Source organism: Schistocerca piceifrons, chromosome 2 (genome assembly GCF_021461385.2).
Source record: "Schistocerca piceifrons isolate TAMUIC-IGC-003096 chromosome 2, iqSchPice1.1, whole genome shotgun sequence".
NCBI lineage: Eukaryota > Metazoa > Arthropoda > Insecta > Orthoptera > Acrididae > Schistocerca > Schistocerca piceifrons.
Window position 1 is genome coordinate 320898335 of NC_060139.1, and position 25709 is coordinate 320924043.

General features: G+C 36.1%; 1 long non-coding RNA gene across 1 annotated transcript in view; it reads left to right on the top strand.

Moving 5' to 3' along the window:
- LOC124777920 overlaps window positions 1–22797 on the top strand; it is a 105060-nt gene extending 82263 nt beyond the window's left edge. The window contains exon 3 of the long non-coding RNA XR_007015803.1: window positions 22465–22797. This is a non-coding gene — a long non-coding RNA (uncharacterized LOC124777920). The remainder of the gene's footprint in view (window positions 1–22464) is intronic.
- Window positions 22798–25709: the final 2912 nt, after the last annotated feature.

The following is a 25709-nucleotide window of genomic DNA, read 5'->3' on the forward strand; positions in this document are numbered from 1 at the left end:
GCTTATGTCGATACATGTTATATTTCACAGTTCCCCACTAGGGAAAGTTCATTGGTGTTACATCTGGCGACTGTGGAGGGAAATCAATGGGCCCTCTTCGTCCAACGTAATGTCCCAAAAAAATTATTATCCAGAAAAGCTAGGTGATAGTGTGGTGGCAACCCATCCTGTTGGTAGAAGACCTCTTCATCAGCTCCATAAAGCACATATATATGTGGCAAAATTGTTACGTGAATCATTTCCAGGAGCACTTGTCCAGTGGTAGTAACTTCAAAGAAAAAGTGTCCAACTAAGCTCCTAGTGATGATCCACATCAGACACGAGCCTATGGTAGATTGACCGATTTATCCACATAAACATGCGGATTTTCCAGTCCCCAGTACACACTGTTATACCGATTCATTGTTCCATTAAATTTAAATCGTGCCTCGTCACTCTACACTACCTACATCACAAATTGTTCATCATCAGTTACCCATTTGTTGATACCATTCGCAAAATTGCATTTAGTGATCATGATTATCATCATTAATCGTGTGCAGTAATCGTAGAATGTAAACTTTCCACTTTGCAGCTTTCAGAATTCTTTGTACACTTGTATTGCTAACCCACAATTCACATGCGCGTTGCACAGCAGACTTCTATGGATAATTAACAAATGCTTCCAACATGAGAGCCGATGGAGGAGGATCTGTAGCTGTATGCTGCCTTCCTGATCTTCCTTTGTGAATATCACAAATCGTTCCATGGAATTCAATCTTGTTAATGAAGTGTTTAATTTTTAGTCAGGTTGGGGGTTCTGTTTGAAACTCCCACCTCCACTGACATTGCTCTTCAACATCATTATCAAACTTCAAAAACCACTTCAGAATACATTTTCTTTGCTCGAATGTCAAGTGTGCTCCAGCCATCTTGTTTTCTCAATCCCGAGATGAAAGTACAAATATCTGTTGAGCCAAAGACCATACAACAACACACATGTCATTCAAATCGAACAGTAATATCGATATCTCGATTCAGCCTGACAAAGAGTTCATCCATTTTTCTGGTGGACCCTGTATTATAATTTCAACAACAGCATTAGCTTCTACATTTCGTTATATTAATGATTTAAATTAAATAACTAATAACTTTGAAACCTCTGCTTATAAGAACTATATTTTAAGCCTTGGTAAAGTTTTAGACCCCTTGAAATCCAGTCTAGAATCGTAATTGAACATAAGACTTATTTTTTGGTAAGAGAGAAAAAATTCCATAAATAGACTTTCAGCCTACCACCTTTAACTTCAGCCAGCTTACCATAAAAAGGATTATTCTCAACAAACCATAAAGACATTGTTACTTTGGACTTTCTATTTGGGGCATCAACTGGAATTGTAGGAGTATCAGTATTAATATTTATTAAATTTGAGGTAGGACAACCTGGATCTGTATCTGAAGAGGATCTCTTTTATAATGTAATTATTATTGTCTATGCATTTGTAATGATTTTCTTTGTTGTCATACCTAATACAATTGGTGCATGTGGCAACTGACTTTTGAATAAACAGTATAAATTTTAGATGTTTACCTCCATTATTGAGTCTTTTCTTGCATCTTCTATAGTATGTAATGGTGCTGCTACAGGATGAGCAGTTTATCCTTTGACTAGAAGGAACTATTGCCCCACAGAGAAGCTTCAGTAGGTTTAGCTATTTTCCTGTTCCACCTAGCAGGCATGTCAACTATTCTAGGAGTAGGAAATTTTATTACATGTCAGCTATTCTCGGAGTAGGAAATTTTATTGCAGTAGTAATTAACATGGAACCAGAAAGAACAACTTTAGGTCAAACACCATAATTTATATGTTCATTTGTTATTACATCTCTTCTTAAATCTTTATTTCCACTTTTGGCAGGTCCTATTACTGTACTATAACAAGCAGCAACTTAAATACTTCCTTCTTTGATCCTGTACCTGGGAAGTATCCCATTCTTTACAAACATTTATTTTGATTATTTGGTCATCAAGAACTTTATATTTCAATTTAACCAGGATTTAGAATTGTCTCACATATTGTATGGCAAGAATTTGGAAAAATTGAATCATTGGGACATTAGGTATAATCTATGGAATATTACCAATGACCTATGTTATTCATTAAATGAGCACACCATATATCTATTGCATATTAGACATAGACACATGAGTATATTTAACATCTGCAACAACATTTGCCATTGTACAAACATGTATTAAGGTTTTTAGATGATAAGCAAGATTATAGAGAAAAAGTTCAATTTTAAACTCCCAATCTGATGAGCTCTTGGATTAATTTTCTTATTCACAGATACAGGGGTAAAAGGGTTAGTGTTCAGTTCAACACTTGATGTTGCTCTTCATGATGCCTCCCTTGTTGTTGCTAATTTCCATTATGATTGATCTATAGGAGCAGTATTTACATTTACGGGAGCTGTTATTCAAAATACCTTGATTTACAGAATTATCTACGAATGATGTCTGATTAAATGTACAATTCACAATTATATTTATTAGAGTAAATTTAATTTCCTTGTGTCAACAGTTCTCAGGATTATTAGGTGTACTACGACATTATGATGTCTATCAAGCAATGGAATTATTATTCAGAACAACCATTAATTTCTGGATTCTAGTATGACAGGCTTTAGTAGATTTATGCTCTACAAAAAAGTTCTGATCTTTATTAAGGAGGGAGGTAATGGCATCATGTTCAAATTCGCCATTACTAGGTGGACCTTCACCATTAATGAAGCAATTGTAATTCTCTCATAACTGTGTTATAGTTGTACTATTACTGACTATATCTCAGAAAATAGTTTAAGGAAAGGCAAACCTACGTTTCTAGCATTTGTAGACTTAGAGAAAACTTTTGACAATGTTGACTGCAATACTCTCTTTCAAATTCTAAAGATGGCAGGGGTAAAAGGCAGGGAGCGAAAGGCTATTTACAATTTGTACAGAAACCAGATGGCAGTTATAAGAGTCGAGGGGCATGAAAGGGAAGCAGCAGTTGGGAAGGGAGTGAGACAGGGTTGTAGCCTGTCCCCGATGTTATTCAATCTGTATATTGAGCAAGCAGTAAAGGAAACAAAAGAAAAATTCGGAGTAGGTATTAAAATTCATGGAGAAGAAGTAAAAACTTTGAGGTTCGCTGATGACATTGTAATTTTGTCAGAGACAGCAAAGGACCTGAAAGAGCAGCTGAATGGAATGGACAGTGTCTTGAAAGCAGGATATAAGATTAACATCAACAAAAGCAAAATGAGGATAATGGGATGTAGTCGAATTAAATCAGGTGATGCTGAGGGAATTAGATTAGGAAATGAGACACTTAAAGTAGAAAAGGAGTTTTGCTATTTAAGGAGCAAAATAACTGATAATGGTCGAAGTAGAGGGGATATAAAATGTAGATTGGCAATGGCAAGGAAAGCGTTTCTGAAGAAGAGAAATTTGTTAACATCGATTATAGATTTAAGTGTCAGGAACTAGTTTCTGTAAGTATTTGTATGGAGTGTAGCCATGTATGGAAGTGAAACATGGGCGATAAATAGTTTGGACAAGAAGAGAATAGAAGCTTTCAAAATGTGGTGCTACAGAAGAATGCTGAAGATTAGATGGGTAGATCACATAACTAATGAGGAAGTATTGAATAGAATTGGGGAGAAGAGGAGTTTGTGGCACACCTTGACTAGAAGAAGGGACCAGTTGGTAGGACATGTTCTGAGGCATCAAGGGATCACAAATTTAGTATTGGAGGGCAGCATGGTGGGTAAAAATCATAGAGGGAGACCAAGAGATGAATACACTAAGCAGATTCAGAAGGATGTAGATTGCAGTAAGTACTGGTAGATGAAGCTTGCACAGGGATAGAGTAGCATGGAGAACTGCATCAAACCAGTCTCAGGACTGAAGACAACTACAGCAACAACAACAATTACTAACTATGCTAACTGCAGATATTACCACAGTTATGTATTAGTTATTACTTATTCAAACCTAAATTTGCCTGTCAGATACATAATAAAAGCGATTTTACTGGCCTGCTTACAGTCACCCTAATTTTTATTGCAATACCATTATCATGACTTTTTTACTTACTGGATAATTTAGTAGATGCAATAACAACAATTAAAACAATTTGATGGATGATACTGAAGTTATGAACATTCAGAATTTTTAGATGTTGAATTTGATACTTACGTAACATCAGAAAGAGATTTAGAACTTGACAGCTTCTGATCACTTGGATATTCGAATCATTTTAGCCATAAATAAAGTTTGAGTTCCAAATAGAGCATTTGATGTCCTACATTCATGAGCAGTACCTGAACTACGAGTTACAACTGATGGTACACCTGGACAGTTAGCTCAAACAGCATCTGTAACAAATCAAACTGGATTATTATTTGATCAATGTTCAGAAATTTGTGGAGCAAATCATAGATTTATATCAATTATAACTGAAAGAACGTCAGTAATTTTTTTCAGTAAGCAATTATTTTAAGTAATTGAAGGAGTTAATTAAAATGTAACATCAGAGGCTAAATCTAAAACAACTAAAAATTTGATGCACCTTGAACATCATACGACTGAAAGTAGGTACTGGTGTCATAAACCAAAAATTAGTAAATTAATGCCTAGTTGTGATGGGGAATCATGTACAGAATCCCTCAAATATCTCCACTCACTGGGTTCCCCTATTATATCTTATATTCTATTAATTTTATTCAACCTAATAAATATTTTTTTGTTTTAACCTAATTTCCTTAAAAGACCAAAGAAAGAAATGAATGAAAAAATTTAACCTAAAAAAATTAACTTTATTCCTTTTATTCATCAACAAAATCTTTAATTTACCACTAAACTTAACTAAATCATTCCAAAGATTATTATTGATCTCTTCATTATTTGGAATAACGCCATCACAGTTTAATATTATCTAAAATAAATTAAAATTAATTTTCCATAATGACTTTGGAACCCTCATTAAGTCCAAATTCATTTAATGCTACAACATTTATCTATTTCATTTTTCATTATAATATTACTAACTATTAAACCTGTATTGGCTGGGTATTTATTCTGCTAGTTTTCTAGCACTGTAATATAGAAAAAATTTCATTTCTGTGTATTTGTGAAAGCAACTTTGAATTTAAAAGAGTATCACAAAGAAGTATGCATAATGAACAAATGTATAAATGCAGTAATCAAATTAAGAATCATAATGTGCAAAATACGAATTCTCTGTAATGTTCATTTCAATCAAAACCTGATAATAAACAATATTTTTAGTTACAAGATCGGTGGCATTTTTCATGCATGTCAGTGTTTATGTCATTATTTCTCTTGATGTATGTGACCTACCATGATATATTTGCTTAGGAACAGTCACCAGCATATGTGGATACTGTATACGGAACACATTGTAAATAGAATTAATAGAAAACAAGTAATAAATTTAAACAACATGCATGGGAATTTCCCGCACATCTCAGTGTGTGTGACATCACATCTCCTGATTTGCGAATAGAGTTGATAGGAAACAAGAAATAAATTTAAATGTTGTGCATGGAGGTTTACCGCACATCTCAGTGTTATATAAATTTGCAGGTAGATTCAGCAATGTATGTACATCTACATCTACATCCATACTCCACAGTGCACCTGACGGTGTGTGGTGTAAGGTACTTCTAGTACCTCAATCGGTTTCATGCTTTTATTCCAGTCTCGTATTGTTCGTGGAAAGAAATATTGTTGGTATGCCTCTGTGTGAGCTCTAATCTCTCTGATTTTTTCCTCATGGTCTCTTTGCGAGATGTACGTAGCAGGGAGCAATATACTGCTTGACTCCTCGGTGAAGGTATTTTCTCGAAACTTGAACAGAAGACTGAACTGAGCTATTGAGCGTCTCTCCTGCACAGTCCTCCACTGGAGTTTAACTATCATCTCCGTAATGCTTTCGCGATTACTAAATGATCCTGTAGTCCTGTAGCGTCTCTCCTGCACAGTCCTCCACTGGAGTTTATCTATCATCTCCGTAATGCTTTCGCGATTACTAAATGATCCTGTAGGGAAGTGCACTGCACTCCGTTGGATCTTCTCTCTCTCTTCCATCAACCCTATCTGGCACGGATACCACACTGGTGAGCAATGTACCTACTGTCTCCAAAATATGTTCTGAATAAAGTTGGTAAAAAAGAAGTAATAAATTTAAACATCATGCATGATGCGGCAGTTTTTCACACAGGTCATTGTTTATGATACCATATCTCTTGAACTGTACAAGGTAGCATGATATGCCTTTGTAGCTGCATTTAATGGCACATGTGGATACTGCTGGAAAATGTATTGTGAATAAAGTTAATATCAATCAAGGAATAAATTAAACATGGCCATGATGAATCAGTTTTTCCTGCATTTCATCATTACGACTTCATACCTGCTGGACTATGATAGGCAGGTGGTTCTTATCCCCCATGCCGATTGTTGTCTTCTGACACCATGAGATATATGTACCAAGAGTGGTTGAAATTGGTCAAAATGGTTCAAATGGCTCTGAGCACTATGGGACTCAACTGCTGAGGTCATTAGTCCCCTAGAACTTAGAACTAGTTAAACCTAACTAACCTAAGGACATCACACACATCCATGCCCAAGGCAGGATTCGAACCTGCGACTGGAGCGGTCTCGCGGTTCCAGACTGCAGCGCCAGAACCGCGCGGCCACTTTTGCAGGCTGAAATTGGTCAAAGTATTTAGGAAGAGATGTGGAATATATACATATACACATATACATGCATCCATTTTTATAATACACAATTTCATATAATTATTCCCCCATTTTTATACAAGAACTAGTCATCTAGCATTAACAATCACAGTTGCTTTATCTATATAGGTAATAGTTAGGTTACTTGAGTGAATTACAAAAATTAATGATGAATCACACAAATCATATATTTGTGCATTTAACGACTGAGGGCACTCCTGCATTAATATAAATTATGGTTCTGGTTGTAACAATTGAAATTATTAGTTGTCCAGGAAAATTAGCACTCTGATTGGCTGCAAATATAATTGCAGAATACTTATTTTAAACTCAGTTAGTGGACCATAAATAGTTACAAATCTAATCTCATTATTAAATACTGTGTAAGTCTGGCAAAACAGTATTCAGCTTAAAGAATATCTAGAAAAATTGAAACAAGCACAAATTAAAGGTATCTAACTTACAATAGAACCCATAAACAATGTCTTCAGATTATGATTATTGAACCCAAAAATGTAATGATAATACCTAACATAGTGCCTGACTAAGTAGATGAAAAAGGCAGGTTTTGAATAATCAGTTGCCAAAATTCTCATTTTTAATGCAAGCTGAATCAGGGTAGAAAGGCAATATTTGCATGAAGTCAGATCCAAAATTATCACAAAGACCAACTATGAATATAGTTAGTTAGTTACAGGTTCTGTAAATCATATGAAGTTTTCTTTTTCAAAATGATGTGGAATGAGCCAGTTTAAAGGATATGTACACATGGTTAGTGTTAACATTAATGAACACACAATTTTTTACCAATGCAAGTAAACTTAAAAACAAGGTGGTTTTAATCTTTTTAGAGGCTGCCACTTATTAAATAGGAACTACAAACTAATTCATAGAATAGAATAAAGTTGTTGTGGAGAAATGATTTTAGGTTAGAGTTTAAATGTGCTTTGCTGTCGGTCAGATATTCTACAAATTAGTCCATAACATGTTAATGAGTGGAAATATTCAAAATATGACATTTGTTTCCAAGTAGCAATTATACAAAGAGAAAAAGTATTTGAACTTAGTTCTGTAAGAGGATAAGTAATATACTTCTTCCAGTTTAAGTTTTCGTCAGGATGTACACCCATCAGTATGTACCCCATTTATAGACTCCTGATCATGTGCTACATCAGTTTTTGATAAGACTCCACTTGTTGTACAGTAATGAATATAGAGAGTATTTTTTTTAATTTATGGAGCGTCCACATCCTCAGAACCGCTTAATAATTCTTTTAAAAATGTCATTCACAATCTCTTCTGTTTCTGTCCCTCTTTTAGAATTTATTAAAATCCTAATGTCACCTGAAAAAGTATGAATTCTGCCCATTGAATGGTAATGGGACGCTCATTCAGATATATAAGAAATGGGGGTACACCCAAAATTGCACCCTGTGGGGCTCCTTTTGTGATTTCTGCACAGTCATTAAAATTTTCTACCCTTGAAACATTGTTTGAATTATTCAATACAACTTTTTGCATTCTTTTTGTTAAGTATGTTTGAAACCAGCTGTGTTTATAGCCATAAATTCCAGCAACCTGTCTTTTTTGAAGAGACTAGTATGATCTACACAATAAAATACCTTGGGAAGATCACAAAAAATACCAACTGGAAATATTTCATTAGGCTTTTACTGTTTGATGTTAAATGGTTAAATAGCATTCTCAGTCAGGCAACCCTTCTGGAATCCAAACTGTGATATGCTGTGTAAACTGTTTTTACTTAAGTGTGAGACTTCTCTTGAGTACATTACTTTTTTGTGTATTTTGGAAAAAGAGGTCAGCAAGGAAATAAAATGATAACTGTTTAAGTCTATTTTGCCCCATTTCTTATGGAGAGATGTAACAGTTGCATAATATTAAGCTGCCTGGAATAATTCTTTGTCCTAGTGATACATTACATGTGTCTCCAAGAACTCTGCTTATTGAATTGGAACAATTTTTCAAAATTGTATTTTGAACTCAATCAACACCACATGAACTTTTGTTTTTTGGGAATATTTTATAGTTCCATCAATTTCAGTAACGGATGCTGGTGCTACATGTAGTTATTTTAAGTTTTTTGGAATAACATTTTTAATACATTACTGTGCTTTTTCAAGTGCACCGTTTCATCCTATTTTTTTTCTGCTACATTTAGAAAGTAATTGTTGAAAGTATTTGCAAATTGTGAATTATCAGTCCAACACTGTCATTTACGTTAATTGTTATTGTATCTTGTACACTGACATTCTGTCCTGTCTTCTATTTGACAAGATCATATATAGTTTTAAACGTATTAATTTATTAATAATGGACAGGGTGTACATACCTCTTGATATTTAATGACTTTCCTTAAAATATTGCAGTATATTTTGTGGTATACAAGTAATGTCAGATCTTGACTTATTGTGGCCTTTATATAAATTTCTCTGTTTCTGTTACAAGAGATGTTTGATTTGCTTATTTATCCATGGCTTACTTCAATGGATCTTCTGGATAACATTATAGGAAAGCAACTTTCAAGTATTGGCATCAAGTTACTATAGAATAAATTGAATTTGCATTAGTGTATCTTTCTATATGTACCTCATGCCATCTCTTTTAACTTACTATTAAAACATTGTATCCTCACTTGTTTGTAGGAAGCTGCCTCAGGGCTGTAAGAAGCCATAATGACTTTTTCCATTAATTGTGCATCATGATCAGATAGTCAGTTAACAATTGGGTACACATTAATTGTTTCAGCCTGGGCAATGTCTATAAAAATGTTACCTGTCAATGTCGTACTATCTTGTTACACACAAGCTGGAAAACTGACTACTGAGATTAGATGTGAAACTCTCAAATAATAATTCTAGTTCATTTTTCCTGTCTGTATCTTTTTCGAAATCTGCACTGAAATCTCTAGAAAATATTGGCAGTTTCTTCTCATCTGACAGGTAGCTCAATAATGCGTCTAGATTTCTCTTAAAGAGATGATAGTTTCCTAGAGGGGATCTACAAATTGTTACAGTTATCAGAGAAGTATCTTGCAGCAGCAGCTCACAAGTACATTCTTCTAGATTCTGATCAACACAAAAACTATTTGTTTCCATATTTATAATTTGGTGTCCAACTTCTATATTAACTCTACAGGAAAACGATGCTAGTCTATAATCCCTGATGTTTAACATAACCCATGTGGTTACATGGTGTCCTGGAAGCCACACAATATCTATCACATTGGAATTTCCTACATTTACTAGGCAAGCAATAAACACATCTATCTTGTTTTTCAACCACTTAGTTCTCATATGAAACAAACTAATTTTATTTTTCTGGAAGCTGATATGTGTATTATGGTCTTCTTCTGCTCTAATATCTTTCAACACTGTCTATCTGTAACTTGATTTCAATGTAAAAAATGTGTCCCTTTGACTCCAGCAATAACCGAGATCTTGTCTTGTGTGCTTGTGGACCCTTCACACTGTAAACAAGCCGCTTACCTCTTTGTTAACTTGGCAAACAGCTCTGTTAACCCAGTGCTGGTCACGGCACTATAAAACCTCCACAAACCCCACACAAGTGTGTGCTGTTGCTGCTCCCATTTCCTCCAGGTCGCCTTTAGTACTATGTTCTACGTTGCCAGCCATGCTGTTTCGTGCTCTTCCTATGAGAATCTCAACATAAGACCCCAACCATCTCTACAGCCCGACTAAGCTTGGCCCTAGGTTGTTTCACGATACTTCAGACCTGTTACTCTCCACCTAGTTTTTCCAGCAAGATTGGGCCTACACATCTCCCATGACTGCTACCTAGCAGCAGGACTCTTTCCTAGCTACATGACTTTTCTGCCAACCTATCATAAAGTCTGTTGCATTCTATTTTTTCCAAAAACATACCAAGGCTCTTCTTCTATGTCAGGTAACAAGTGAAACTGATTGCTAACCAGAATTTTAAATGTAATTTCTGAGGCTTTCTCTTTTTACCAGTTACTTACCACCTTTCTCCAGCTCTCTTTCTCTTGAGAATGAACTCGCAAATTGAAGTTATGATTCTGCAACATCATCTGAATGCAGCCGTTGATCGTCAACACAATGTCTCAAGAGAGTGCATTGCAGTTCTTCGTGCCAAATCAAGAGGATAATGAGAGAAAACAGCGTCTTACCCCTTGCAGGAAGAACAAGGGAGCATAGACACCAGGACAAATGGAGAAGTGTTCAGACAGGCAAAGTGGTTAAGGCGACTGCTCACAACAAGTGCGAAATCTCATTTTGAGTACCAGTCTGGCATAAATTCCCGTTTGTTCTGGAATTTCTACAGCTGATGTGGAACCAGACTCGCGGTCTGCGAGTTCATTCTTAACTGAATGTGGGTGTTTGTCATCAGTGCAGCGACTGAGACACTACACTGCAGTATTTCATGTCATAGCAAGGCAATGATTGGAGGAAACAAGTGACTGCCTTGGTCCAGTAATTACGGCAATATAGTGCGAGCAAATGGAGATTTGGGCTGCTGCTGGAAGCATGCCCTCATATACAAAGTGGTTAAGACAACTGCTCACAACAAGCAGGAAATCTGGGTTCATATGCCGGTCTAGCACATCTATAGTAACAGATATGACTACATCATTGTCATTTCATTTAAAAGTCGTGCGCTACGATATTTGTGCACTGCACAGTGGTCAGTTGTCATCTTCTTGTAATGTTTACTGCAAATCGCACTAGACCCACTTGGCCATAATACGCATATGTTGACGATTGTTGACGACTACCTGTGCACAAGTTTGCACAGCACGCTATTATTTAATGAACTGACAATGATGCAGCCACAACTGTTGTTAAAGATGCACTAGAGAAAGGACGGTGTCCGAAACTACTAACGAAAATAATATACTGTATTTTAAAACAGCCTGGTGGAATGATGAAGTTGAAGCTATAGGCCCACCCACAAGAAAAATGATATTTCTTTGCTGTTCCATGATTTTCTTCTCTCGACTACATAATCTACTACTCCATGGAAGAGAGCACTTTAGTGGCTTTTCCCACCGCAGTCACCCTAGTGAAACACCAGCTGTTAGTCTTGACATGTATTTCCCAAACTACGAGGTGCTACTCAAAAGTACCTAGAATACACCAATGAATAAAATTACTCTTTAGTCGGATTGGGTCTTTATCACCATCACCTTCGAAGTGGTCCCCTTTGGGGGTGTATACATCGCTCGGAACAATTTTTCCAATAATTGATAGTTCCTTGCCATGCATTTTTCGTGAGCTTGTTTAGTAGCACTTGCGATTCTGTTTGAATCTAGTAAACTGTGTCAAATATTCGGGTTTGTAACTTGAGTTTCATTCTGGGGAATGAGAAAAGGCAGTCGGTGCCAGTTCGGGTGAATATCGTGGATGTGGAACAACTGTCATTTTATTTTTTATTAGAAACCCCTGGGTGGTTAACACAGTGTGTGACCTCGTATTGTCATGACAAAGGAACCAATCACTTTCCATCCCATAAGACAGTCACACGACGTTATGTACGTCCTGGATTCTCTGCCTATGATATTCCAGCTCTGTATACCGAACAGCAGCGTCATTTTCAGGAGTAATGCAGCTTGATAGCCGTCCTGAATGGGGATCATCGTCAGACGATGTTTTGCCACCTTGAAACCGTTTAAAACAGTCGTAAGTTTGACTGTGATCTCTCCTGACGCTTGCTTTGACAAGTTGTATGTTGAAGTAGTAGTTTCCCGAGTCTGAAAGAAACGTTTGTGTACGCACATTGTTCCCTGACAGGTGCCATCATCGGTTTCGCAACACACGAGAATGGGGAAATGCGCATAAAATCTAAATGCGACTGCCTAGCACAAAACCGCTTAAACTGCTAACTCTCAAAGGAACTATTGTTGGCTTTTCGTCGTAGCAGCTAGATTTCATTGGCCACACATACATTCAGGAAACTTTTGGGTATCATCTTGTAACTAAGCTGTGACTACATCCGTATTGTCACACATGACGCTACTCTTACAGTAAACTAAAACGCACAAAACACGCTTTAGCAGTAAAAAGTAACAATTAACAAAAATCTACCTTTCGGTGAGTTGTGAAGCTGACAGGCAGACGTAAAACACATGAAAATGTAAGTAACATGTATGCATCCACTGAAAATACGTTTTTGGTAGCAGAAGACCTGAAGTGAATGAAAACTAAAGAGCATGACTGACTACAATCTTAAACTGAAGCTATTAGAAAATAATGCAAAGCACTGTAATTAATCCAAAACAAAACGTAACGATTAGACAGGAGGCACACATTTAAACTAGGTTGTAATCACACCATCAATATTTACCAAATGTAAGTTTTAAATCACAAAAGAATGAAAACTTGAAAAAGCACAATACTTACAACATCAATATTTAACAAACACTAACCAGAAATTATGGAAAGCATTGGAGTATACTCAAAATAATGTGTAGTGTTCCACAAGAGCTGGTATTTATGTAAGAGCACTTGGCATATGATCTTTTTTTATTAAACTCCCTAAGCAAAATTAAATAAAGAAAAGTTTATCCTTTAAACAAGGAACATTTAAAAGCAATCAATGTACAAATAAATGGCGACATTCATGAAAATAACCAGAAGGACAAGAATACAGGGTGATTCAGCTGCCTCTACTGATAGGTTTAATGCAATCCACGATGCGAGATTTTCGTAGTTTCTCACTCACTACACCCAAACTGTTAGTGCTACAGAAAAAATGAATAGTACCATTTTGTAAGAAATTTGGACTGGGATATTATTTCACTGGAGGTCATGTTTTCAAGTTATTTAAGAAAAACGTGTTTAAGGTCACTTTTTACATTTTTCTTGCATAATTCGAAAACTGCATCCTCTAGCAAAAACGTATCCCAGTACAAAGTTTAACTACATTAAATTTCCTGCAAAAACGTCCTGTTCATATTTTCTGTATTGAAGTTTGTTTACAGCAAGCGAGTGAATATGAAAATTTTGCCCATGGTATTTGAAGGCATTGTAGCTTTACATAAAACATATGGGTAGAGACAGGTGAATCCTTCAGTATACACTAGCATAATAATGACCATCTTGAGAGTAAGCATACATATATCATGCATAAACAGCTCTAAAACAGACAAAAAATTTATGCTAAAAATCTGAACGAATAGCAGACAACAATTCTATTAACTTAATGTAATTCACCCACTATTTTCAAAGAAGGATGGGCTGCTATGTTATATGCTCTTAAACGAAATCTCCAAATTGCCATACTAGCTGTAAGTTTAATTATACTCTTGTTAATTAATGATGCTCATCTATCTAAATATTTATAAATAACATTTTATAAATAAAATGAAGATGAGAGTATAAATGATGACAAATCACTAAGGAAAATGAACATATACAACCCAGTTAATTTATAATCATTAAACCACAAATAACCATTATTATATAAGTAACAGATTTAAGCAATTAAAGTTTTTCAGTAAACTTAATGAAAACAAATAAATCTCCTGTCAACCTATCCTGATAAAACCAAGGATAATACAATAATTAAACTTTGAACCTAAACTTGAATTACCTTTAAAAAATAAAATATGCAAATCCACCCAACACCAATAAAACGCCAGCCTAAATTTTTCTTCAAGAAACTGTTGCATCCCCATGTGCCTGAGACAGTCAAAAATATTGGTTTGTTAACTAAAAATACTAAAGTTATATATAATAATAAGAGCCAAAAACAAATAATAAATGAAAATAAAAGAGTGTCAATCCAATCATAAAACCTTACATAAAACTAATGATAAAGGAAAACTTACAATCAACGTATAAAAAATTAAATTAACACCAATTTGTAAACTTTCAGATTGATAAGCTCAACCTAATAATCAAAATAAAGTAAGAATGAATCTCACATATGAAATTTAAAAGATAATTAACATAATCTAGTGAATGAAGAAAATAATATATAAAAAGATTAATGAGATAAGAAGATAAATAAACTGAATCTCTAACACTAATCATTGAAGAACATGTTGTTCAAATCATGTAGGCTTATTTGATTATCAAAGAGGCAATAAGAAAATGATCAGAACTGAATACTTTATCATTAAGATAGTCGAAAAGAACGAAAGAAGTCAATACCAAGAGAACAAATAATGCAAAGACCAAAATCACTTTCACAAACCGAAAAAAATAAAAGGGAGAAAAAGTATAGTCAGATTCAATGAAAAACTATTTCTATAAATAACGTAGGAACAGTGTGTTCTAATTTTAACAAAACTATTAATAAATGTTTGTTATGAAAAAATTTAATTATAACTATGATAAATTTCAGTAGTTTGAAAAACCGCTGTAAAATAGTGTACCCTCATTTTTCAAAACTCCAGAGATAGATAAAGTTTATATCCTCAGTCTCCTAAGCTAGGATTTTAATCTAATAACTCATAAAGTGAGTAGAACTCCAATTATACCACCATGATATGTAATCAATATTCATTACTAAGACATTCAATATTAATAATACTTCTGATTATTTTAAAAACATTCTTTTCCAGTTGAATAATAGGAACAATAACAGAAAGATTTTTGATTATCATATATTTTATTTTTAATATTTTTATAGTATATTATTTGTATTTGTTCGTGTTACAAGGATTGCATGAAATGAAATATTTCAACGAAAATCAGTTACTATTATTGTCACTTAAACAATATGAATTATTTATATATTTACATTAAATCTTATATATATATATATATATATATATATATATATATATATATATATATATATATATATATATATATATATATATATATATATATAACAGTATTTATATATTTATTTAAAGTTACAGATAGTATAAATATTAATAATCAATTAATAATCAAGAAATAAAAATATGTTTGGAAAAATTATATCGCATTCAGCATTCAGCACTACTAAAACAACAATAATAATCATTTTTTTGTATGTAAGTTTGTTTGCTGCAGTTACAAATTAGTCAAGGGAACTATTAATAAAATAAGATATATTTAGTTATGAACAAACCCTTCAAATTAAGATACCCTTTAATTAAAATTCTTAATGATTCTGTAGCTAAGTTCCCAGCATATACAGGATGAGGCATAAAGGATGAACGGTTTTCAGATGAACAATACATCGTTAGGAGTGCTTCAAAAAAATTTTAATTGCAGAATAACACTCAAATAATTTTGCCATTTAACAAAATTAATGCCTGAAAACAACATCTCTCAGGTGATGGCCATTTTCAGAGATGCACTTCTCAAGGCGCTCGTGGAAGTTGGCTTAAACTCTCTGCAACATGCCTCTGTCTATTTGGACGATTTCCACATGAACAGTTTCCTTCAGTTCTTCAAGTTTACATGGTTTATGCATGTACACACGTGATTTGAGGTAACCCCACAAAAAGTAGTCACACATGGACAGGTATTTCCTGAACTGGGAAAGAACTCTACCATGTCTTAATTGCTTCCATAGTCAATCTTGCCCTGTGAGCTATAGCTCCATCCTGCTAAAACCACACTCGCCGGACTAATATATTTTCTTCTTAATTCAGTGATGATCTCTCTATATCGTTCAAACATTATGGTTACATTGTTTTCGTTCTCGCCTTTGGAAAAAGTATGGACCAATAACATCTGTACATGGCACAGCACACAAACAGTCACTTTGGTACTATGTAATGGTTTCTCATGTGGTAGTTTTGGGTTTTCACTGGCCCAATAACGACAGTTCTGCTGATTTGCCATTCCATTCAAATGGAAATGGGCTTCATCACACATAAGCAAAATAATGTCATCATTTTGCTCAAATATGGCATCCATTTCTTGGGCAAAATTTAGCCAATGCTCATAATTTCTTGGATTTAATTTTTACACAATGGCTGTTTTGTAGGGATGAAATTTTAAGTTAGTATGGAAAATACTCCTTACTGAGCAATTACTGAGGTGCAGCTCAAATGGAACACGCCCTATAGGGGCTGCAATTCGAGTTCTAGACTGTCTTCATGCGAGATTTTGGGTAGTCTGTGCGCTAGTGTGTTAGGATACCTTATTGTGAAGGGGGATGACAGCTGGAGGTGTGCAAGTACAGAAATGTATGCATTGTTTTCTGGTATATACTGTGCACTGGTGTGCCATCTGGCCTTCGCTTGATGAGCGCGTCCTGAATTGGAAGTTGATTATTTTCTTCTGTCTCCATCGTGAAGAGTAGAAGGGTGCCTCTAAGAAACTTCCTAGACTCCAAAAGAGAAAACTTTGGGTCCGCACTAAGATAACTGAATTTGTACTTGCGTCAAACTACTTTCTATTTGACAGAAGCTACCACGAACAAACGAATGGAGTGGTGATACACTGCGTACTATCATCAATAGTGACCAATGCGTTTATGCTGAAGATGCTCTGGAGTCAGTAGTCTACAAGCACTTGTGCTTTTTTCAATCTATAATATGATAAATTCATAATCTGGTGGCACTGACGACATCATTTACAAGACTTCTTGTAACACGTGAATTCGCTGCACCAAAACATGAAATTCACGATTAAGTCCCATATTGCTCAGAGCCATTTTGAAATTCACGATCGAGAGGAAGGAAAATAATGAACTTCAATTTGTGTATGTGCATGTCAAGCGATTATCAGATGGCACACTAAGATACAGCCTTGAATTTATGCACAGAGATTTGTACTTGCAGGCCTCCAGCTATCATACGCCTTCACAACGAGATGTCCCAAGAAGGCCAATACATAGAGCACGCAAAATCTCAGATCAAGACAGTCTAGCTGCAGAACTGCAGCACATACACGACCACGAGATGCAATGTACCATAAGACCGAAGCAGCCGAGTTCATTTCCAGTGGAGGATGAAGGTAAAACTGTTGTGACGGCTTTTATCCCATAATTCTGGAACACATTAGCGAAAATACATAGAATACAACGGAAACACAACGTCAAGTGTGTGTTCCGCCCACCAGCCAAAACGAAAGCCTGGTTGGAGTCAGTCAAGGATGACATAGGACTCTGGAAAGCTGGAATGTACAGCAAGCCCCACCAGTGTGGGAAAATATATGTAGGCGAGACTAACTGGATGGTACAGGAAGAATGCATGGAGTACAAAAGTCACTCAGACAACGAGGAGCTGATTAGTCCACTGTAGAAGAGCACTGCATCTCTGATGGACATGGTAAGAAGCCATCTTGCTGAAATATCTCGCCTTTTGGATGATGCCCCCAGGTGAACACCCGAGAAACATTCAAAATCTTCCTATTTCGGGAAAATCTGAAGTCGCCCATTAAGTATCTCTAAGGGGAGGAGATGCGAAGCAAATTAAGAAGCTCGAGAAGCTTCAGAACAGGAAGGAACGCCTTCTGGCTTCCATCGTATTTCTTATGAGATGCAAAGAGGACCAAATCATCGCATTTTTTTGCAAATGTCGTTTATCATATTAGTCGGGAACGTACAAATCAGAAGAATACTTTGGACATATAATATCAAGTGCATGCTCCACACCAGCGATGACGAAAGCCGTGTTGGGACTAGGTCAATGAAGACTTAGGACTTCAGAAATCAAGAGTGTACTGCATCCCCTGCCAATGCAGTATAATGTACGTAGTCGAGCCTGATTGTACAGTACAGAGGAGATGCATGGAGCGAAAATGCTAAACAGGCAACAAACAGTCAACAAAGACTGCTGTAGCACAGCGCTGCATCTTCCATGGACTTGTCTTGAATTACGAAGACACGAAGCTATTGCAACAGTCCCAACCTTCTTAGACTGTATTCTAAAAGAGGCTGTAGACATCCGTTCGCACTACCAACTAATAAATAAAGACAGCTGTTTTCAATTAAACAAGGCTTGGGACCCAGCCTTGAGCATGGTCGAACAGTAGCCCGGCAGTCTGCGTGGAAATCGCTCCCATCACATCATCTGAAAATGAGAACGAGGTGTCGCCTTGCCGGAGGAGACCTGTATCCAATGCTGGCAGTACTGGCACAGAGGATAATGGAACATGTCGCGTCAGCGCGCTTCTGTCACCCTGCGCCAGGTCGTTTCCCGACTACGGCCAACTACAGACCACCAGCGTGGAGGAGGGAATATAAAGGAGACAATCAGTCATCAGGAACGCCTGAAGATGGCAAGAAGTTGGCTTGCAGAAATATCACCTGCGTACTGGACGACGCCACGCGTCTGAATACCTAAGAAACATCCAAAATCTTCTTACTCCAGAAAAACTAAAAATCACAAACTATCAAGATAACTGCACATTTGTATGCACCATATGATCTCTCCCTTCACTGAATGTACTATTTAGCGTCGTTTGTTCGAATATGTTTCAGTCCATAAGAATTATGAAAGCGCTTAATTTACTAACTAATTTGCATTAGTCTGCAATAACTTGTACATCACTCATTGCTTGACATGAACTACAACGGTAATTTATGTGTACTAAGGGGGTCTTTTAAATGGCGGTGTTCGGTTTTTCATAGCACTATTACAGGATTGCAGTATTCCATTTTCTGCATTGTACTTTGCTGGTAGCCAATGTACGATTTACCGCTGTCTCTAGTCGTCTTACTTGGGTCCAGTATTAGGTCCCATGCACACCGGATATTCCTTGCCACACTTGGAAATAGTTCAGGTGTAATGTCGTGATGACTGGCCACGTTATAAGCTCATACAGGTCTGTGCTGACAGCTTTGGTTGACCGCCACACCCCCTTTGTCGAGCTGTCACACTCTGTAATCTCAAAGTCTGTGAACACAAAGAAAAAAAGAGAAAGGAAAAAGTAACTTTGTCGTGACTGATAACCAGGTGGCCTTCTGCTGATTAGTGCTCACACGAACATTTACATAACGAAACGAAAAAAATATAGCTCTTTGAATTGCGAAGTTACAGGTTAGCAACAATTAGCAAAGCTGGAGCAGTGTGCCTTCCCCGAACTCCGTCAGCATTTACAGGGTTATTTCAAACTTCGGGGTAAAATTTATATACGATGAGCGTTCAATTAGTAATGCAGCAGATTTTCTTCTGAAAGCAGGATGGTTTTATTCAGGTTCCAATACACCATATTATTCCCCATTCTTCTGGCTATGGAACCCTATTTTCCAACATAATCTCCATTCAATACGACGGTCTTACACTACCTTAATGGGAGGGCCTGTATGCCGGCATGTTACCACTCAGCTAGTCGTCGTCTGAGTCAACGTGTTGCTGCATTAATAACCTTCCCCTCCTCCACGCACTGTTTCCCGCAGAGTGCGTCCGTCATTAGGCGAAACAGATGTAAGTTGGAAGGTGTGAGACCTGGGATGTAGGGTGCACGAGGAAAAGCTATCCAGTGAACTCTACTCTTACTTGTGTAAGACCTTGCATTGTGATGGCTAAAGAAATGTTCGATTCCATTTTTGAGATGACAAACACGCTGAAGTCGCTTCTTCAGTTTCCTGAAGGTAGCACAATACATTTCAGAGTTGATCATTGCACCATGTTGAGGACAGCAAACAGAATAACACCTTCAGAGTCTCAAAACCGTCGCCAGGACTTTACTTGCTGAGGGTACGGTATGAATGTTTTCTTCAGAGGAGAGTATGTGGCACCACTCTGTGGATTGCCATTTTGTTCCTGGTTCGAAGTGATGAAGCCATGTTTCATCACCAGTGACGATGTTTGACAAAAAATTGCCACTATCAGCTTCATAAGGTGGAAGCATTTCCGCACAGATGGTTCTTCATTGTTCTTTATAGTCTTTTGTTAAACGGAAAGGGATTCAGTGGGCACACATCTTTGAATACCCCCAATTGAAGACCGCGTGTGTCAGCACTACCAACGGAGATGTCCAGCTTAGCAGCGTGTGGTTTTATTGTGATCCGTCAATCAACTCGAATGAGAGTGTCCACACATTCCAACACTGCAAGTCTAACAGCTGTGTGCAGCCGGTCTGCTCGCGGGAGAAAGGACTTGTTTGCGCGACCTTGTTGCGATGACGACAGTCACTTCGCCCAATGACTCACCATGCCCTTGTTCACTGCCAGATCTCTGTATAAATTATGCAAGAGCCTATGAATATTTTCGATACTCCAGTTTTTCTCCAAAAGAATCTCAATGACAGCTCTCTGGTTGAAACACACCACCATTAAAGACGCCGTTTTGAAGGGTATGTGTAGTGCCGTCACCCGTCGGAACTTTATTAAAACTATACTGGACGAAGCGGGAATACACATGATGTCCCACAAAAAGTTCCATATTTTTTTCAACCGAAATAGGCCAAGAGAAAATGTAATGCGTTATTTATTGTACGCCCCATGTAGATTGTGAAGTACCCTAATGTAGTACTTTGACATGAGGCTAATGACTGCAAATTACTATTTCATTTTTCATTAACATAAACGACTTATACACTATAGTGAGTGTTCAAATCATGACCACCAGTCTCAATATGTACAGCGTTGCATAATCTACTGACAGAAATGAAAATAGTTCTAAGTCATTTGGCGCTATTACTGGTAAAGGTTGTTTATGGTAGCATGTATTTGCTGCCTCAGCTGCTTTCTTCAGTCTGTATCCTTCATAATGTGCATTTCGAGACTTAGCTGATAGCCTTCATAATGTGCATTTCGAGACTTAGCTGATAGATGCTTGTTAATAATTCTTCTTACAAACAATTCAACAACATCTTAGCAAGTTCTACAAGCAAATAGTTGTTTGTGGAAGACTTTGTCTCTTGTGGCTTCAGTGACCCAGTTTCTAGTTAGGTTTCGATTCACAGAAATAAACTTCTCACAATTAGAACCTTGCCTGTTGTGGTACTACTTCCAGAACATTTGTTCAGCTCTCTGAGAGATGCATAATTCTGCAGCACACCTTAAATACATTTCTGCAAGTTTCTTTTTCAAGTAATGCTTTCTCTTTGGCAACCATTCATGAATTGGTAAACTTTAGTGGGGATCCAGCACAGACGATTGTGTATTGTTTTTAAGGTAACACACCCAACGTCCATGCAATTGGCAGTTATTTGTTACAAAATATAAACAACTCGTAAATATGTCTTACACATAATATTCAGTTAATATCTCATGCTACTGAAATATTAATTTTGGCCAGCTGTTTCTTGTCTCGAAATACTCCATTTAGTCTTCTCTACTCTTTTCATAATTTTGTCCCTAAGAATCTGGGACTCAGTGTGTAAGAGCACTGTCTTATACACCCATGTAATTCAAACTCGGCACACTTTGCAGGTCCTAAAACGACTGGGACAAAGGTTAAGACAGATTTCAAGTGGTGTTGCTAAGTAGATGTCCAAGTTTATGCTTCCTAGATTTTCATTAACTGACTGGAGATAGTATAGATACTGAGTTATTAATTTGTATGAGCTTCGTGAAAATAAATCTACATTACTGAGATGAGTTTTATATATTTTGTCGCCAATACCCTTTGAATGAGTGTTTACTTCCATAAATTTGTTTTTCGTTTATGTAACATGACACCACAGAGCGAGTAGTGCAGCTGACATAGTGGGCATATTTCTCATATTTCATGACTTCGTCTTTACTTTACACTTCGTTTAGAGTAACAACTGAAGTACAAAAGGCATTAAGAAATTGAATTTCAATTTTTTTTAACCAATATATTTTCTGTTTCAGGGTCGCAACTTTCTCCTTCACCTCCTAGTCAGCAGTGACCCTGCTGCATGGCGAAATAAAAACCAAACTCTACATTTAAAGCATCTATCAGTTTTGCTCTTAGTGTTATTGACTTTGGTGTTAAGGAAAAGTTTTAGGGTTGAAAGGGGTGAAATCTCTCCCAGAAGAGCAATATTGGATTGTGTGTTCGAGGAAAAGTCCAACCACTTGTCTTATATTGCTTTACCTTTCTTTTCCTGATAGCACTCGTACAGATTGTAAATATTTACTCCTGTCAATAAAAGACTATTCTTTTGTTGTTTTACTTTTCTGTCAAGGTAACACACTTTTCAAACTGTTCTGCACCATTTCCATTGTTAGGTGTTATGCTGTTACTAAGATAATTTAATAAGATCAAACTTCCAATTTCATTTTGTTGTTTATGTTCTGTCGGTCATAGCTACATATCTATAATGCATAAATATATTGTAAGCAAATTGACAAGGAAGACAATAATTCGAAACTTTTGTAAAATATAACCCAAGCTTCTATGTAACATATAAAACATGAGCAACATTTAAACATTTCTTAGAACTACAAATATTTCACTCTTAAGAGTGATACAAAATTTCTTTTTCCCTTCTTTTGCCTTTTTTTGGAATTGGTTTTCGAACATAAACAAAAACAGCCAATGCTGAGGTGAAATGAACGTTGTCTAATCTATGAGGGATATTTTGGAAAAAATAGACAAACACTGATGTCATATGTGCAGTGAGAGTGTGGAAAGTAAGAGCAGAAATTGCTTTTTCTGGCAATCATATATGGAGCTGCAAAGTTTGTGTAGTTTTATGGAATTTTCTGTAAGCTCAAGTGGTAATGGCTAAGCTCATTTTTGTCAAATTGTGAATAAAATAGCATAATGAATCATTAAAATTGTTTATTAGACCCATTTTTCCATATGGTAATGTTTGTAATCTTAGTATAATATGAAACTAATATTTAATTCGTATGTGTTATATACCTTCTCTGACACATCCTCAGGAGAGACTGTTTTTGTCACTATGGCACAGGTATCACTACCAAGTGAAGAAAATGTTGCTTGATGCTGGTGTAGGTGGTTGTTCTTTCCATATTGTTTATGCAGAGAGAGATTTATTTTTGTTTGTGTAATCCAGATTCCACAGACTCCACAGATTAATCAAAGTGTAGATACCTAATGAGAATAGTTTCACTTCAAATTCTAGCCCATAAACGATGTTTCTCATCATGAAAGAGATGCCTGTTTTTGTCATCTGCATGCAGAACAAGTTTTTCAATCAATATCCCTTGTTAAATAATATTTTTCTATTGTTAATCCCTTATACTTTCTACATTAATAAACCTGATCAACTGAGTGAATTTTCATGCAGGTGACAAACAATGCACCAGCTATATAAAGCATCCAGTAAGTGAGCTTAGTCTTGGAAGGATCTGCATACTACATACATGCCTGCTGCCCAGGTATATTACTCATCGTATGTAGTCTAAATGAATGTTCAGTCACTCATTGTGTAATGTCAACTTAAAAGATTACCACAGTTTGTAACACACAGTTTGTGAATTAGTACTCAACGCTTAAAGGCTAACATCTATTTTCGTTAATGAAATTGTAGTCTATCTAAAGAATGCAATATACCTGATGTCATTCACTAATGACCTCAGAGTGCTGTAATGGAAAAATCTCATTTTCATGTGCAAAATCTATAATGAAACAGAGAACAGTGATGATGGTGGTTAAGGAGAACGCGGTGGGTTGTTCTGATAAAGAGGATGAGTCAGAGCAACTCTCCTAAATGTCTGTTGTCATTCTCAACCGACTTGATCAGAACGCTGAAAGTGTTTTGTACAAAGATGTTATTAAAGTGTTCATAGACACTAGTGTGCCTCCATTGTCTGGTTTTTGTTACTTCGTGTTTCCCTGTTTCCATACAAAATAAATAGGAATGAATTATCTTGCTTGAGCTGACTCCCTCGAAATCATTCTATCATACAGACGACCAATAGAGGTCGCCTGTCAGAATTTCACTCAAAGGCTCAAGCTGTCAAGAAGTGAAAGCCATTGATGTGTCTTGCATCATCTGTCAACACTTCATGTGCATGAATAAACTAATGCTTCCACAGATGTATATTATTTTAATTATAAACATAAATGTAGCTTCAATATAACATAATAATGAAAACAACAAGGTTGCTGGAGAAGACATCATAATTACAGTATTTTGGAACCTTGCACCTGACGGAGAAATAGATGTTCGACATGAAACGGTAGGTTAGATATGGATAAAAAGAACTATAAGATGACTGGAAATTAGTCTTGGTTCATATATTGCATAATAAAAGATGCACTAGCAAGATGGTTAATATCTTGGCGTCTCATTACTCCCAGTAACAACAGCTGCCACAAGTTGTAAGATCTTTAGCTTAATCTCAATAATCGTAACAGAGCACAGAAGCACATGTTGATTTGTATTAATACTGTTGGAAATAACTGTTACTATGTCAAGAATGCTAGAACATTCGATGGCAACTAGCGCTACATGAAAGCATCACTTCTTTTGAGCTCTCTTGTGTGAACTTCACTGACTGCTATCTTGGCCTGGCACACTCTTGTTTCACTGTTTGAATCAGTCTCTGTAGCATGCTCCTTGAAAAGTTCGTAGAAAAAATGCTTTGCTCAAATATATTTAAGGGGAGTAGGAGGTCAAACGGACCAACTTGGACCAGGAAGGGCGCCAGAGGACATTTTAATTTCCACTGTCTATACTTTTACAGATAAATTCATAAAACTTTGTCAGAATGACCAGGGAGGATTCAGGAATCACGCTCATAACAGTGGAAGTTCAAAAACACAACAAAATAAAGTTTTTGCATGTGAAATTATATCACTTCTTCACTTACTATTGGCTGCAGTCACTGCTACATGTATACTTTCCTTCATAACTAAGAGAGAATCTTTGATTAATTTTGCACTGCTTATTAAACACAAACTCCTTAATGCAAAACTCTAGAATTTTCTAAATCTCTTAAAAACTGTGTAAAAATTGAGATAATTAACTACAAAATTTGAGTTTTTTCTAAACATGAAGCTCGAAATGTAAAAGTTCATTCATTTTTTCACAAATTAAATAAAATCTAGAGTTTATACACCTGTAAGTATGGTTTATATGCTGTGCAAAATTCATCGAAGAATCTCTCTTATGAAGAAAAGTGTACCTATAGCAACAAAT